A 17,678-nucleotide genomic window follows, 5' to 3' on the forward strand; every position below is an offset into this window, starting at 1 on the left:
GGTTCTTCAAACATGCAGTTTATAATGTAATAAAATAAAGAAATGGCTCAATCGCACCCACACTGATTAACAAAGTATGGAGGACAATCAGTTAAATCAGTCCTCTTGGAGTATCTCCTTTAAGTACTGTACATCACAGTGGGGGGTGGCAAAACTAACATTTTGGAAAGAGAGCCAGTCTTCTCTTTATCTTGTCCAGGAGGGGGTGAGGACCAAGATATTAGAATACTGCATGCCCACACTGGTGGATCCTGTTCCCCCTCCTGTAATGGCTCCTGCCCCCCCCCCCAGTGATGGCTCCTGTCCCCCCATGTGGTGGCTCCTGTACCCCCCCCCCCTGTGATGGCTCCTGTCCCCCCTGTGGTGGATCCTGTCTCCGCCCTGGGTGGCTTCTGTTCCAGTCCTGGAATGACTCCTGCAGTGAGGGTGAAGTTCTTGATGGGCCTCTTCTCAAAAAGGCTCAGCTCAAAATTAATATGAAAAGGTGGGCGAGTGAGTAAGTGAAGGGATGGGTGGATGGCTATATGAATTAGTGAATGAAAGATTGAATAGATGGATAATGAGAGAGGATGGATGGATTGATGAGTGAGTGGAAGGATGGATGAGAGAAAAGTTAAATAGCTGGATGCATGGGTGGAAGGGTAGATGGATGGGTAAAAGGGTAGCTGGATGGGTAAAAGGGTGGATGGATGAGTGAAAGGATGGATGAGTGAAAAGGTGGATGATGAGTGAGTGGGTGGGTGGGTGGATGGATGAGTGAAATGATAGATGGATTGATGAATTGATAAGTGCAAGGGTGAATGGATGGACGGATGAGTGAAAGGGCTGATGTAAGGATGGATGAGTGAGTGAAAGGGAGGGTAGATGGACAAAAGGATGAATAGATGAGTGAAGGAGTGAAAGGATAAATGGATGAGAGAAAGGATGGATGAGTGATAGGGTCAATGGATGGATTCATGAATGGATGAGTAGATGGAAGGATGGGTGGGTGGATGGAAGGAAGGATGGCTAAGTGAAAGGGTCAATTGAGAGAGAAAGGGAGGATGGATGGATGACTGAAAGGGTGGATGGATAGATGAGTAAGTGAAAGGATGACTGGATGGGTGAAAGGGTAAATGGCTGGATGGATGAGTGAATGAATGGGTAGAAGAGTGGATGGATGAGTACAGATGGATAGGGTGAAAGGGTGGATGGATGGATGGATAATGGACAGATGAGTGAAAGGATGGATGAAGGGATGGATGAGTGAAATGATAGATGGAAGGATACATGATGGATAGGTTTGCAAATGGTTGAATATGTTTGGATATGGCTGGGCTTACTTATATACTATTGCACGACCTCCTCTGATGTGTCTGTAAAACTTACCTATTGTCCTGAAGTTTTGTCCTGAATTTTGACCTCCTGTCCTGAATTTGTGTCCTGAATTTTGACCCTTTGTCCTGAATTTTTACACTCACCGTCCTGAATTTGCACCAATGCCAGTTGGTCACCCTAGTGTCAAGTTAGGGATGCACAGGATGAATTATGACCTTCTCAATCAAAGTGATGCGGGGAGGGGGTTGTGGGGAGACATTGTGCAATGTTAAATAACGCTGTGGCCAATAACTTCCAAACCAGCTTCAAGCGTCCAGCGTTTCAATGATGAGTGGGAGTGGCCACGTGCACAGTTTATTGGAGCGTGCTTAGGGTAAGGAAGTGTCCTGAAATAGCCTGCACGTTGTATGATGTGAGAGCTGGAGGAGAATTTGTTTTTATTACATGTATTTCACTGGGGCATCTTTCATCAGTTAGACGGTATTGACTATGGAGTCCATCATGTTGTTATCCGGCGTGATGTTTGTCGATCTTCCATGTGGTAAATCCAGTGCTTTAAATGGGCCGGTACTCACCGGTACTGAGTACCGGCACTTCTTAGATTTGTCACTCTCAGTACCGGCACTTCTCTACTGCCCAGGAGAGTACCGGTACTCATGAGAGGTAGGCTCACTGGCTGAGAGTGCTAATGAGCAGGAGTGGAACTGTCTGGCAGCCAAGGCGCCGCTTCTGTAGCCCCGATCTGAGCCCCTGCTGAGCTATTCAGCAGGGCTCATTTGAATAATGTGCGGTGTTCACCGGCACCCTGTGTTTGACAGAGCAGGGTCGAAATTCATTTTACCTACTAGTGTGATTTTCAAAGCGCAGCACTTCAGGTAGTGAAAAGTCGGTGCAGGGTAATACTTTAATCATAGAAATGTTATCAGGGGCAAGGGCGGCGGATTCTCACACTTCCCGTACTTTCTCTCGATCAGAGGGTTAATGCCCAGACAATGCGATCGAAGAGGCCCCTGGAGCGCTAATCCAACTGCTTTCTGCACTGGCACCTACCTTCCTAACGCCAAAAGCCTCAATGACCCTGTCTGTACATAGGCTTTCTTGATGAGACACTGCAGCAGGGCTCACTGTCTGACTCTGAAGAAGAGACAGGCTAGAGAGCCCCGCGGTGCCGGCCAGCAGCTCCTCGGTGGATCGTTCTGACAGCTGTAAAGAGATTCAGCTAGGTCAAATATTAATTTAATAATTTCCTGCTGCTGACATTTAAAATGTTTGTTACGGAACTAATTAGGGGGCTCCAGCATGGCAGAGGGCCTTGCAAATGGGCACACTAGAGTTGTCTGTCTGTGCTGAAAATGCGCTATGTTCTGTCTAAACTAGCAGTTCTGCTGATTTATTAGTAGCGCAAAGTGTTTAACATCCCTGCTCGGCAGTGCACTACGAAGCAGCACCCTTTATTTCTCAGCACAGTTAGACTTGCTAAGTCAGAGATAAGTCATGTGATTATTGTTCCCGCTGGAGAGGGGTCAGAATTTTCTCTACTGGCAGTTTTCACTCATCATTAAGTAGGGTAGAGGGTTAATATGCCTCCTTCAAAAAGCATATTGTATTGTACTGTATTGTATGTGGATAGCTCAGTGAGTTCCTGTTTTTGTCACAGAGATCCATTTGTTACGTGTGGTTTGGCCGCACCTGAAGCTGAGGTTGGGGTGGAGGGTGCGGATTTTTATCAAAAAATGTAATAATAGCTTCAAAAGCACCTGCTGCAGAGTTTGACTTCCTTGTTGCTCAAATGAGTGTGATTTCTGATATTTGTCTATTTCCATTGACTTCATTCCATGATTTTGGTCGCAAGAAAGTGCACCTCTAAGTGTTACACATCTAGTTGTTGCCTGACTCTCGTAAATTCACTGAATCTATGAAAATGTCACACTTTAGCAATCTGAAACATTAGCAGCTAAACTCAAATGAGTGCCATTTCTGATATTTATATGATTCCCTCGTCTTCTTTGCTTAATTTTGCCCGCAGGAAAGTGTCAATAATAGTCGCTGAAATGTCACTCATAATTACAATGAAAACATGAAAATGTCACACATAGCAATCTGAAACCTGGGCAGTTCTGGGGCCCATTCAGGCCCTCTGCTGTCAACCACATTCACAATATCCTCTGCATTTGCGCAAACACAGGAATCATGGCAGTCCCCTGGCAGTGGCATTTAAAAAAGCCATGGTGAAGAGTATAACATGGCTTTTAACATATCAGAGTCTTTTGTGTGTCTGCTTGTGTTTGTGTGTTTGCCTGCATTTGTATGCCTGTTTTTTGTAAGAAAAAAGCAAGAGAGAGAATCAAGACACTCTCAGGAGGTATTTTAAAGAAAATGGGTGGCACTTTGTGTGTACATGTCTGCGGCGACAAAGGTTCATGAATAACGTAGTAGGGAGGATTGGTGGGTGAGTTAATGGATGGATGAGTGAGAAAGGGTGGATGTATAGATGGATGAATGGATGGATGAGTGACTGGATGGATGAGTGAATGGATGTATGGGTGAAAGAGGGTGGACGATTGGATAAAAGGGCGGATGATGGGTGGATAAGTGAAAGATTGGAGTGAAAGGAGGGACTGAGTGAAAGGGTGGATAGAATGAAAGGGTGGATGGTATAAAGGAGTGATAGGGTTGATGGATAGATGAGCAAAAGGATTGATGGATGAGTGAAAGGGTGGATAAAGAGATGGATGAGTGAAAGGATGAATGGATAGGTTCAAAGATGGATGGATAGGTTTGAAGGGTGGACAGACGGAGTAGTGAAAAACTGAATGATGGATGAAAAACTGAAAAGTCGACAGAATGTAAAGGGTAAATGGTGGACATCAGCAGGTAAATGGTAGGATGAAAGGATGAATGGAAAGATCGATGGAAGAGATATCTTCTGGGGAGGGTCATGATGATTTGCTTCATTTGCTTGGTGCCATAAGAGCTTTGGTTTGAAGTGCGGGTATTTTCAGTTTCTTCCTACTCACGTGCTCGAAAATATAAAGTATTGTGCCAAACAACATCAATTAACAGTATGGCATTAAGAAGGTGCAACTATTGCAAAAGAAGGAAATGTTAACATATTATCACATTTCTCTTTAATTTTGTGTAATGAGTTAACCTGCTTTGTTTATATAAACACATTTATCATGTGTTTTGGTGTGTGCTGCAACTATTATGGAAGTTGTTAAGTATCATTATGTCGTGCCCTTAGCCCCGCCCCTAGCCCCGCCCACTCACTACACCTTTAGCTCATTTTAATGAGTACCTGCACTTATTTTTTCCCATTTAAAGCACTGGGTAAATCCCGTTGTTCGCCTTACATGTCCTAATATCGCAATGACAGATTTGTTTCAAACAGGAATTTCTGAAGCACATGCTGGGTGATTTGCTATTGGAAGTGCTTGTAGTACCATTTGTTTATATCACCTTGCATTTGTTTTTTTTAGCCGGCCTGTTGTATTACAATGCGTTCAGCAGATGCTTGTGGTTGGGGAGACTTTCGAGAGTAAAGTCGGGCACTGCATGCCTCTCTCTGTAACTCATTTTCATCCTTTCCAGTGGATGCCATATTTCACTTGTGGTATTTAGCGCAGATTCTTCTACTGTAGCACACGTTTTGCTTACAAAACACCATGAACGACGAGTAACGGTGATGCTATGGAGCATGTCTGCACTTGAGCACATGCCACTCCACTATGCCGCATTCCATTAGCTCATGCTTTCGGGAAAAGCTCCGAACAATAAGTGAGAGTGTTAATAGCTCACGGAGAGCAGCTTCCTGGTCGACGGAATGCACTTTTCTTTTACATTAAAATAAGTAGTAGAGTCATACTGTACTTTTGAATCCAGAAATCAATTTCATTGGGATCTTGCACTTTAATAAACATATTAGCAGTGATGTTGCTAATGACCTTAATGTTAATTACCCTCTTGACTATGCTGTGAAATTCACTCAGTTCACATTACAGCTTAGAGGAAAGTAGCACTTATGAAGTGAAGTATAAAAGATGGGAACAGAAGCGAATAGGATGTATGCATGTGATCATTTCAAACAAAACTCTCCACGGTGAGTGCAAAACGATGGTCACAGAGGTGACACAAATGCAGTGTCAACTTAAGGATTTGGGGGGCCACAGGCAAGGCATATTTTGGGATATGTGCGGATCAAATTTTGAATTTTATTACCCTTTTCCTGCCAACTTAATTCCTCATGATGCCAAACAATACCAAATCATATTTTAACATTTAACAGGGTCACACAAAAACAGTTGGAATATGTCTTACCAGGCAGGAATATGAAAATTCCTTAAGAAGATATGGGGTAATCAGACTGAGTCAGAGACAGAGGTAGGCGGTGAGGCTTAGACAGAGAAATAGAATACACAGATTTTAGAGACAGTTGCATTTCTCAGGGAGCCCCTTAGAAGGAGGGGGTCCTAGAACCTGGCCACTTAACCCATGCCTTAAAACGTCTCTGCACAAACGGTCGACTGGAGTATGGAATAAAACAGGATAAAACAGGAGTGTGCGCAGAGGGGCTCATTCGGCTCTTGGCATGGTAGAAGGCAAGTCACTGTGCGTGGGGGTCCAGTCTCTGCAGACCCGGAGGCTGACCCTCCATGCTTAAAGGACCTGCTGTGCCAGTGGGGAATTTTTGATTACAGTACTCCCACCTTTCAAAGAAAAAAGAATCCAAGCCCCGGTTACCATGTCATGGTGATTCAGTCAGATTTTATTTTTGGAGGGGGTTGGAAGTCTGTTTTGCAGGGGAAAAAAACCTGAACCAGGAATGAATTTCAATAAAACAAAATAGAAATGGTCCTGTTAGTATTCACTCAATGTGTGGGGGTATTGTTGATTTTTTTTCATTCCCATCCACCGTACTTGTCCAGAGGGTCTTGAACAAGAAAAAAGTATTGGAAGTCACTCCCTACATAGGGCAAACCTTCTGACATTGACTATCCAGCGCTCGGTCACGACTTTACCATTGGCAAAGGATTTGTGACTGCCTTTGCCAACGGAAACCACGAGGTTCCCCTACCTCTAGACTAAGCAGGGATCTACGAGGTGGAGGAACAGACATCTTCTGAATTTTGGCAGACACCCCTGTCCCACGCGCCACTAAATAACGCTTAAATAGAGTTTTGTAGGCTCTGAGCAGTGTTCCGTATCTCAGGTGTCATTTTGAGAAGCATAGCTCAATGAGATGGTGCAATGGACAAGTGAAATTAGACGTCTTTGGGTAGGGGACTCTTCAGTACATCCATAAAGGATGTGGGGAACTTTTTAGAGGCGGGCTCACAAAGGTAAACTTACACTCTTGTGTAAGTTTACTATTTTAATAGGCATGATAAACTCTGAGTTAATAGTAAGTTTCCGTCTGTGGGATTCCACAGTCGGAGTGGAGAACTCCACACATAAAAAGATAGGACAGGCCTATCTTTTTATGTGTAGACTATCTTTTTATATGCGAAGTTCTCCACCCCAACCGCGGAGTCATAAACTTACTATTAACTTGGAGTTTGTGAATAGCAAAAAAAAATAGTAAACTAATATAGAGTAAATTTACCCTTGTGAATCAGGCCATGAGTTTGTAGGTCTAGTAGGAGTGCATCCTAGCAGAGTTACTTTATCCGAGAGTAGATCCTGCAACAACTGAGGTGCATGATGGTGCTTGAGATTAGTGAAGTGGTGCAGGGTGCGATAATACTATTGACTAAAAAATCGGAACTGGCTAAAGGACACCATTATAAAATCCCCCAATTGACACCTGACAAGGTAATTGCTTGCTAGAGAACAGATCTAAAGATGTTTGCTCTCTTCCTAAAACAAGCATTGGCATAACCACTAGGTCTCGCTTTTCGGACCTTATAAGTGTTTAGCCATGCAACAGTTGTTGTTGCACCAAGGATATTGTGCTGCATAACTAAATACTTATAAGATCCCAAAAGCGAGATGCCACTGTGTTGACGTACCTAGAGTTAATAGTGGGGGCGCATGGGTCCTGGCCATGGTAGCAGCAGTGGTGCAGATGGTAAATATAAAATCAAACACTGTGGGGCCGGCACGATTATGGTACAAAAAAGAAACCTGTATGGACACGTCTAAATGCGGCATGCGTATATAAACAGATTATCTGCCTAAACTAAGGCTGCTAAGACAAGCGATACTAGTACAAAACAGGAATCGGGCTGAGGGCGCCTAAGAGCGGCATGCGTATATATACAGAAAGTCTGCCTAAGCGAATGCTGTTGAGACCCGATAATAGTACAAAACAACAACCCGGGTGAAAGCGCCTAAGAGCGGCATGTGTATATATACAAAAAATCTGCCTGAAGTGAATTCTGCTAAAACAAGCGATATAGGTGGTGTGCGCTGCAAGGCGCGTTCCTAACAAAACTCAAAGACCAGGGTAAAAGTGTCTGTGAGCTGCATAGATGTATGTTAAAAAAATAATTACTTAATTATCCTTCTAAAGCGATCTGCGCAGAAAGGTGCCTACCTAAAAAAAAATATATATATACAAGAAGTCGAGGCACAAGCGATCAAGGGCAGCTTAAATATATTAGACAAACTTTTGTCTAGCGCGATCCATGATAAGATAAGAGTTATAGGCGGGATACTATGTTACGCACTGCTAATTACCTTGTACGGGCTTCCTTCAGTGTGGTCCTATCCGGGTGGAGGAGTAACAGCAAGTGCATATCTTGTGCCTTAAATAAAGGTAGGTGTGCAAAAAGGACCAGAAGTGCGGGAAATCAGCATCTCGTAGGTAGTGGAAAGTGAGGTGGGTGCCAGATAAGTGTCAGCGAAAAAAGGAGAAAAGACTTGCGGTTGTTGAGAGCAAGTAGGCGAGGGCAGAGTGATGGATCATCCTGTGACACCTCATATCTGGAACTGTAGTAATCTGTAAAAAGTAAACAATGAATGAGTGCAGCGGGCAGGACAAATGAAGACAATTGGCACCTGAGGGGCTAATAAGATGTTGTAAATATAAGGATTCGAGATAGTGGGTGTCGTTGGAGGAAGCGCGTAATCACTTCTGGGCAGTTTAAAAACGTAGCAGTAGCTAAAAAGTAAACAGTTAACGAGTACAGCGGGCAGGACACGTAAAGCCAATTGGCACCTAAAGGGCTAATAAGAAGTCGCAAATGGAAGGATCGCGCTTGTGGGTGTCGTTGGCGGAAGCGCATGATCACTTCTGGACTGACGGGCCATAACCCGTACTGTTCAGATGTTGACAAGAACCTGACAAGGCCTGTAAGCGGAAATATATATGCAACTAAATGGTATAATCAATGGTGTAAGCAGAAAACCATCGTGCTGTGGCCAAAGTTACATGCCTTAAAAAGTGAAGACAGTTATCGTGTCATCCAGATGGGAGTATGAGCCCCGGGGTATGACACAGATAAATAAGTAGAATACCGATAGGGTGGTGCGTAGCAGAATAAACAAGCAGTGGGGGAACCAGTGGTGCGCGCGCACCACAGAGGAGCGGGGGGAGGGAGCGAGGCAGCGGCAGCGAGGCGAACGCGCGCTGCTGTGCGTGCTAGACACGGTCGGGAATGGGCATTGCAAAGGTGGGACATGCTCCCACCTTTCCCCAATCACGTGACTTTTTTTTTTTTTTTAAATACTCGAAAGCCAATGCCTGCCGGCGAAAGCCTGATCACACGCTCACGCGTGTGGTCAGCTTTCAAAACCCCATACAAAAGGGCTCTCGCTGCGCGAGCAGTGCTACGCACTGCAACACAGGCACGAGCCCTAAAGAGGAGTACATGAGAGCTAAGGAAATCTGCATACATTTTGCACATTCTTTGGACACCTGCAAGTAATTCCCAAATTTCCTTCCTTAACCTTCTAATAGTTTGTACAACATTCTAATGAGCTATGATGTTACTGTGCACTCTACCTGGGGTTAGTGTTTCAGAAAACTTATCTAGGGCATATTTATTCTTGGACTGGATCTAAGGGTCTTACATTTGCACCATCTGTATGGGAACAATCTCACTGAGGGACCAATGAATATATTGTATAGTCCACTTTGTAAAATATACTGCCTAGGTGCTGATGGTTATGCGTTACATTTTAAGGAGATGCAACAATTATTTTGTCTTTTGATTTTGATTTGGATGTTACATATTCACATCTCTTTTAGTGAGAGTTGCAAGTTATTTTAATGGTTTTATTGATTTTACGTTTGGTTTTGGATACTGCTTTCTATAATGCCACTTACCAGGGTTGCAAAATTCCCTCCACCAGCCATTGGGGTCCATTGGTGCACGAGGGTCGGGAAATGATGGAGGGCTTGAGATATAAAGTAAAACTTACCTGTGAAGATGGCGACTGTTCGCTCTAGGTTAAGTAAAGTGCCTGGATTGACTTGAGCAGCAGGTAAAGTATTTGAAGAAGATTCTGATTGTCATCAACAGCTATACAGTCTAATATCGACAGTGTGAGGGGGGAGAAGGTTGGGGGATACCGTCAAGGATGCAGATACTAATGTTAAAGCCTCTTTCGGGGTTGGAAGTAACCCTTTAGAAGGCCTGTGATGGATCTGCTTACGTAATCGTGCCTGCAATGGAAATATGTGCAAATATAAATGGTCCCCCTAGAATAGATCACTACCGCTAGGGGCCTAATTGGGTTTACTCCAGTTCTCATAAAGGGTGCCTATGTTTCTGATGCCCACCTCTCTAAGGCCTTCTACGGGGGAACTGCACTTTACCTCTGCTCTGCCCCCAAATCCATCACTTTTTCCTACCCCATGATGTCACCTTCCCCGTATCTTTTGCTTGCAACCCGAGAATTTACTCTGACACTAAAACTAGCCTCACGTTACTCATCACACACAGAGCCACTGTAGCTTCATTGACGCACAAAACATAGTCAAGAGTCACCACTGAGGTTCTTGAGGATGGGACCAGAATGTAGGGACTGAATTTAAGTTATTTGGCAGCGCCAGGTGCGTTCCCCCAGTCACAGCACTGTGCGCTCCGTTTGTGTCCCAGTGGCCTGGGGGTTGTGTCTATGAGTCAAGAACAATGTACTTCGACAGGACCCTGTGTGTGGCCCAGGAATGGCACTACAGCTGAAGCACAAGTTTTGCTTAGATCGAGACATTCAGCTCTCTCTACATACTTATTCGAATTTTCGTTTTTTTAGAAACGCATGGTTTGGCGCATCAGCAAGGTACCTCATGGCATGAGGTTTGATGAGAGTGGTTTATGCACTTACGCTTCACAGTGGTTTTACATTAACTTAACTTTGGGATAATGTCGGGCTTTATGTTTCTGATCACGGACGCACCGTCGAACACACCACCCTCTTTTTTCTTCTATAGTTTACTATACCTTTTATTTGCATTTGGTTCGAGCCTTTTACACTTGTGTTACCACGCATTTGGAATTGTGTGTGCAAATTCTAAATTGGCAGATTTTGTGACTTTTGATTAACACAAATACTGACTGTGACTTTTATTTTACCTTTTATTCCTCTAGTTCCATAGGAGGCAGCTAACAGTTGCTCATCAAGTGTTTAACATTTATGTAACTTTGTCACATGTACCCCTGAAGAAGGGTTTTATAACCCAAAATGCATTGGGTCATTGTTTGTTTTAGACCTTAAACTGGGTTATTTTTTGCTTTATACCTTGAGCTTCACCAAGTTGTAATATTGATTTGGACATCTACATTGCATTCGTAAGACGATACCTAATTTATGTTTCTGTTCTGTAACAAGTTAATAATGAAATAGAAACGGATTTTCAAACTTATCTTTGTTAAAAAAAAGTATTTGGTGTATGATACGGAAAACAGCTGAATCAATGGAAGCCTTAGGGACACTGCTGTGCGCTGCGCAGGCTTGGATTTTTCCGGGTCCTCACATTTGCAATTAGTAACCTGGGGTTAGGGCCACACCCCATCACGCAGGAGCACGCTAAACACAATAATTTGGGTTCTCATAGATTGGGAATTTAAGTTAAATTTCAAGACACGGGTGTGCAGGTCAAAACACACTTACAGAACCAAACTACAGCTGGAGCAGCAGGTCAAGAACGTTAGCAGACCTTCCTTAGTAGTTGTGTGCCCTGTTTACTAGCAGGGGAGTGATGCAGAGCGGTGGTGAATAATAGGAAAGCTTTGTGTGTTGTGTGGGTTTGTGGCTGGAACTGTAGATGGGACTGAGGTGCACTGGTGCCTAGTGGTGGAATATCAGTGCGTGCAGCAGATCATGAATGAGTTCCACGGGACAGCTCAGCGTGTTTCTTATATTTCAACAACAGGGGGTTCTGAGTGGGACAGACATGGGGTACATATGCAGAGTTCTTTTTGGCATCAATATTGGAGCAGCAGGGGATGCTGCAGGCCAAGATTGAGGCGCATTAGCAGACCTGGGTGAGGCCCAGTGCTTGGACAGTAAGAGAAGCTGCAAGACAATGGAGGTACTTTGCCAGAGTCATGAAGGAGGCACAGTCCCGGATTGTAATGGAGGGCTTCAAGTAGAAAATGGGGGTGTCTCTAGTCCAGTCTGACACCAAATTCCCACCATGTTACGATTATATTTTCAAAAAACCCTAAAACACCCTTTACAATTTACGAAAGGTTTCAATCCTTTTGCATCTTCAACTTTTATAAGGTATATGTCTGAACACCTACTTTTGTGAATTCTTAGCGAGGTACCTTCACCAAGCGTGTCTGCCTAGGAGTTGTAAGGCATTTTGCAAACAGACCAATTACGTATTGCCCATCAGTTTTTTTGCCTGAAATCAAATGAGTTTTCCTGAGAATTTTGCTTGAAAATACACAATTGAACTATAAAATGTTGTCATGAGGGGAGAACACCTCCTCCGGGCTGCACCCCCCTCTCAGTTAGGTCTTGCTTGCTGCACTAGCTCACAGGTTCAATCCAGATCTCATTTTTCCACCCACCACTTTCAGAATCCACCTGCCATCTCTGAAAAATGTGTCAAGCATTGGTTATCAATCCTCTAGCTGTGAGGGCACCAGCATCCACTGGATCTCACACACATTCCCAATGAAAGCACAGTCTGTCCTCTCTGTCACTGACCTGCAAGACTTCGAGGATAGCTTTCATTTAACTCGTGAACAAACTCCCAACACAAAGGAAGCACGATGAGTGAAGAGAGAGGTCTAAATTGTCAATATTTACAGCTACCAATGAATGCTCAATGGCTTAGAAATGAACACCTGCCATGCCGTACACACAGGCACTACACACTGTAGTGGAAGCAAGATGATAAAACATGGAATGGTGGATTAAAAGCCTGATAACCCATATCGGTGCAGCCGGCCTGCTGGCGGTGTTTGTGGCTTGTGTGCATTCACTGTCCTGTGAACACTCGCGACCTCTCTTTCTCTAGGCTTGCAGTGTGCTCAAGGGTTACACCACAGCTGATCAGAGTGAGCTGAGGTGCCATTTAAGGCCCATTAAACACTTGAGAGGTGGGAGTAAAGTGCAACTGTTGTTAATGGTGGTTGAGCTTCATTCAGGGAATCACTAAAAAGCAATTTAGATTCACTCTCGCCTGTGCTAGCAGGTCTCTCCTCTCAGATTCTGGTTAATATTTAATTGCAGAGGGGCACATACATATCTCAATGCTTCTAGAATGCCCTATATCTGGGTGTCAAGTAAGACTATCCTTCTGGATCTCGCATCTAAATGTAAGGATTAGGATGAGGACTTGATGTGCAGATACATTGATTAGGGATAGCCAGAGGTAACAGCTGCCACTCCAAATCCCCTTTGGTATTATGACACTACACTTGCTACCGCTGGTCTTAGCTGACGTAAAGGCAACAGCAGGAACAGAATGTGAGCAGGGATCTATGTGCCCATTTTGAGGTCTCGCCTGTCGACGGTGCATGCTCTCTCACTGCAACAGGCATTGTTAACTATAAGGAGGGTGAAGACCGCCCATTGTTTACCATTCATTGGCTTCACTGACATCCATATTTGCTGCATCCAAATTGGCCAGCACTTGCCAATGCCACTTCCTGTTCTTTCATTTGGAGCATGGACCAAGTACTGATTGGTTTAATTTGATTAGTGTCCTTCCACTGCTTACGCTGTGATTCAGGTACTATTTTCGTTGTTCATGTTGCTTTATTCCCTCTCACCCCGTTGTTTGTATAACTGTGAAACTTAACTAAAAGCACTGAAAAAGCCAATAGCTCTCTTTGGTGAGAGCTACTGGCTTTAGCAATGCTTGTTTTCACATGCCTACAGAATAGCTATCATTCTCTTTGGTGTCCTGAAAACATGCTGGTAGACACAAAGTGCTATTTGTACCACAAGCACTTTGGTGCAGGTACGGGACATGTGAATGCATGATGGTAACATTCTATTTTTAAAGGAGATCTATGCCTGTAACAGCTCTTGCTTATTTACATTGAAGTACTGCATGGAAGCAGTTGCCAGCAAGAATAAGCAGTGGCAAATTCAATTGGTCTCGCCTATGTGCACGGCTGAATGTAAAAAAATACAGCATTACGATGCAGTCCATGCTGGCCACGTCATAGTGTTTTTATTTCTTTACTGTCAGCCATGTTGCACAGAAGCTGGCTAAAAAACATCGACAAAGCCCATAGGTCTCAACTAGGAGAGACCTATTGTCTTTGCCAATGGTTTGCTCTTTTTGTAGTTTTGCCTTTCCCCTAGGAGGCAGTTGAGTGGCTGTGGATGGAGCAAGGGCTCAAACCTTTCAAACCATTAAATTCTGTGTGTTGTCACATTTGCTTTCCATGGTGCTTAACTTAACTGACACCTAGGTTGATCTTCAGCACCAGACAAGATCATAGGTCTGCAGCAAGGCCAGCCCTAAATTGGATGGAACAGTATAGTGCCCTGGGTGGAATGAAAATGTGGTGTTTGAAGTGGGGGTGGAGTCCTGGCGTGACAGCAGGAGGTGTGAGGATGAGTGGAGGAGGACAGGGGGTTGATGGGATGCTAACAATTATGCTGAGGTACATTAAGGAATGATTGCAAAGTCCTTAACAGGACCCGATTGAGACCAAGTGGGTTGCACATCCTGCTGTTTGCATCACATTAAGTCAGGCAACTCCACTGGCGTCCTGGGTCTTGGCCCAGTCGCCTACGCCCAAAGCTGGCCCTTGTCTGCAGTGATTGTAACCATCAGTTGATATGTACCATCCTATTGCTCCTGAAAGCAGCAAGGTCTGCCCCAGTTGCAAATTATATTTTAGTTTGGAGTGGCGGAAATCGTTACAGGGTGTGTATTTAATCACTCCCTCCCCACTTCCCCCGCTGTCCTTCCCCCAGCCTGCACATAATCTTATCTTATTTAGTAGGAAAATACTAGATTCCGCAACCCATAGCTGGCAATTTTTAATCTAGCATATCAGCTGCTATTCTTTTTTTTTAGTTTACTAGGCTTTATTGAAGGTAGAATATATTGAAATAATGCAAAATGACAAAGTGCTCAGAACAGAGAAGTATGACCAAATGTTAATGCCACTGGCATAAGATAATAGAGAAAAAAAGAAATAGAGAGATAAAAAAGGAATAGTTAAAATATACAATGCAGTAATTGAATATATATAAAATATAACAACTTCAAGAAGAAACGGAAAAGCAGTAATTTTGCATCATATAAAAATAGCAATTTTTGTAGTTTAAAATTCCTAGTAAATGGGAGGGAAGAAAAAGGAAGGGGGCACTATCTACAACATATATGTAATGGAGAAAGTGGCAAAGGTATGATAGCAGTGGTGAAAAGGAGGCATACAGTATGGAAATGAGGATGCCAAAGAAGGTAGTCAAAAAAAGGAAAAAGGAATTCAAGGAGGATCAAAAACTTCTAAATTACTGATATTATTAATATTCTGATTTGAAAGGTAGGAGGTCAAAGGGATCCATAACTGATCTCGCTTGATGGCGACTCGTAGTGAGGGTGAATGAATAGTATCTGTGGCTATGACAAATCAGGTTCCACAAAGCAAGGAAGGAAATAGTGTTAAAATTTTTCCAATTGGCAGTAATAACCTGAAAAGCCAGGAGAAGATCTATGAGCATCGGGCTGCTGTCGGGGCTAAGTGGCGAGGCAGGGGAAGTGTGGGGGAGGGGGGTGTAAAACAAAAAAAAAATACTTATCTGAATCTCGTCGCATCACCGCATTGCCACGCTTCTGCTCCACAGCAGGCAGGCACAGGCGCCCAGGCTGCCCGGCGGCCAATCCTGACACTGCTCTCACAGCAGGACAGCAGCATCAGGAGTGACCTCGATACGCACCCCCAGGGAGATTGGGAGCAGGTGTCTGCTGACTCCAACCCGGAACACAGCTCGGGTTGGAGACAGCTTCAGTGCACATAATGGTTTGGCCGGCCTGAGACGGCCGGCCAAACCATCATGCGCACTGAAGGCAGTGCCCACCACTCCCCCTCAGTGCCTGTCACCCCGACACTTCCTCAAGACTACAAGGTAAGAGAAAAATAGAACGATAATCAACATGGTTTATTATAGTTTTATTTTTCAGGTTTTGCAGCTGCTGCTGCTGGCAGGGGGGCGACGTTCCGCCACCATAGCGGAGGAGCCACCATTTACCATGTGACCTGACCATATGTCCGAACATCCTCCTGGAAAAAGATAAACAATGGTATGGGGGTAGAGATCAGGCACGCAACACCCATTGGACTCACAGGGCTTCAGCCCCCCCCCCCCGTCGTGTACGGCAGCCAGGGATGAGACAGCTTTCCGGCGCACACACAGCCGCACCCGAGCACTTCACAGGTCTTTAAAAGACCATTTGCATGTTAATGAGGCCTCGCTGTTGTTTCACCCCTTCCAAGAGCCCCTGCAGCTCCACTCTACCTATGGCTTAAAAGATTCAGCCCCCCCGAAATTGTTTCTTAGCCCCCCCCCCCCCCCCCCGAAATTTGGCTCTAGTTGCGCCTCTGGTAGAGATAGAGCAAAGTTAAGTTTATTTATGCCATATCTGCTTCCATAAGGAGGAAGCTTTCGGACAAAGAAAAAACTTATGGAGAAAATCGCCACAAGGGGGATTACAGTTCCAACAGTTATTGTTAGCCAAGAGTTTTATCTTAAATAGAGAGCAGGGGTTAAAAAAAAGCCTGTTATAAAAGAAAATCATAGTCTGAGTAGTACTAGCAGAACGAGAAGTGTGTTGTAATTTGTGGCAAACTTTGTTCCATGAGGTAATGGAAGAAGAGGATTGAAGATCCTGCCCCAAGACTCTTCAATTTTAGTCCGAACCTGAAGCGGAAAACTCTTAATTTATAACCGAAGCCTTGACTTAGGCAAAAACTAACCATCTGAGAGGGCAGCAATATTCCTTTTTTTGCTTCAGTTGTGTTGCCTGCACTGGCATCAATCCATACACGCATGTCATAATCACCCCATTGACTGCTTGATTATTGGACCTATCACTCCACCCGTCCATCCACCCTTCCATAAATCTATCCCCTCAGTCTCCTTTCCATGCTCTCTTCAACATCTCCACCCCCAGAGAAACACATTCAGAGGCCTTCGAATCATAACAATTCTGCAGACCTAAAGTACCACAACAGCCTGTGCAGCACGTTGCACCGGTCCTCATACACTGTGTTCCCCAGCACTAATGGCCTGAGGATAAGCATTAAACTTTCAAAGCGAAAACTAAAGACGTCTTTTATTGATTAACATCATTACTTTTATTTTTCTGGAACTCTTCGATATAGCCGTCGCTAAGCAACCCTTGCTGGTGACGCCCCGGATATGTCTCGTTCAATTTCGTTTGATATGTTCCCTCTTTGCCTGCTTCTACGGGTTGCTTCGGGACAAGGTACTTTGACAAAGTGTGTGTGGGGGAGGGGGGTTAACTAATCCGCCGCAAGTCTACCAGCAGGGAGTAGTCACGTGCTGGTCAATATAACTCTTTCATTTAGTTTACGAGGGATGCGGTATGCCCGGTCGCCTGCCCGCAGCCTGCAGTTCTGAAACTGGAGCCATCCCACAGCTCCGCACAACAGATATCACCCCCCTGCAACAGGGTGAATGAAAATCAGGGCACCCTCTAAACATGTTCAGCTTCAACACCAGGAAAGTTACTAAACCCTGTGTCAGAACGCACTTCAGGGGATATGTAAGGAGGAGGAATTAGGAAAGGTGGAGGAGCGCAGGGAAACCTACAGATTCAGTCTTGAAAACAATTAAGCACATGGGGCAGATCTATATTGGAGATGCGCCACTTTTACGCCGCCGTTGCGTCACTTTTGTGACGCAGTGGCGGTGTGGACCGTGCGCCATGTTGCGCCATATTTACATTGTGACGCATCTATGGAGATGCGTCA

The sequence above is a fragment of the Triturus cristatus genome, chromosome 1_2 (assembly GCF_964204655.1).
Source record: "Triturus cristatus chromosome 1_2, aTriCri1.1, whole genome shotgun sequence".
In the NCBI taxonomy this organism is placed as follows: Eukaryota; Metazoa; Chordata; class Amphibia; order Caudata; family Salamandridae; genus Triturus; species Triturus cristatus.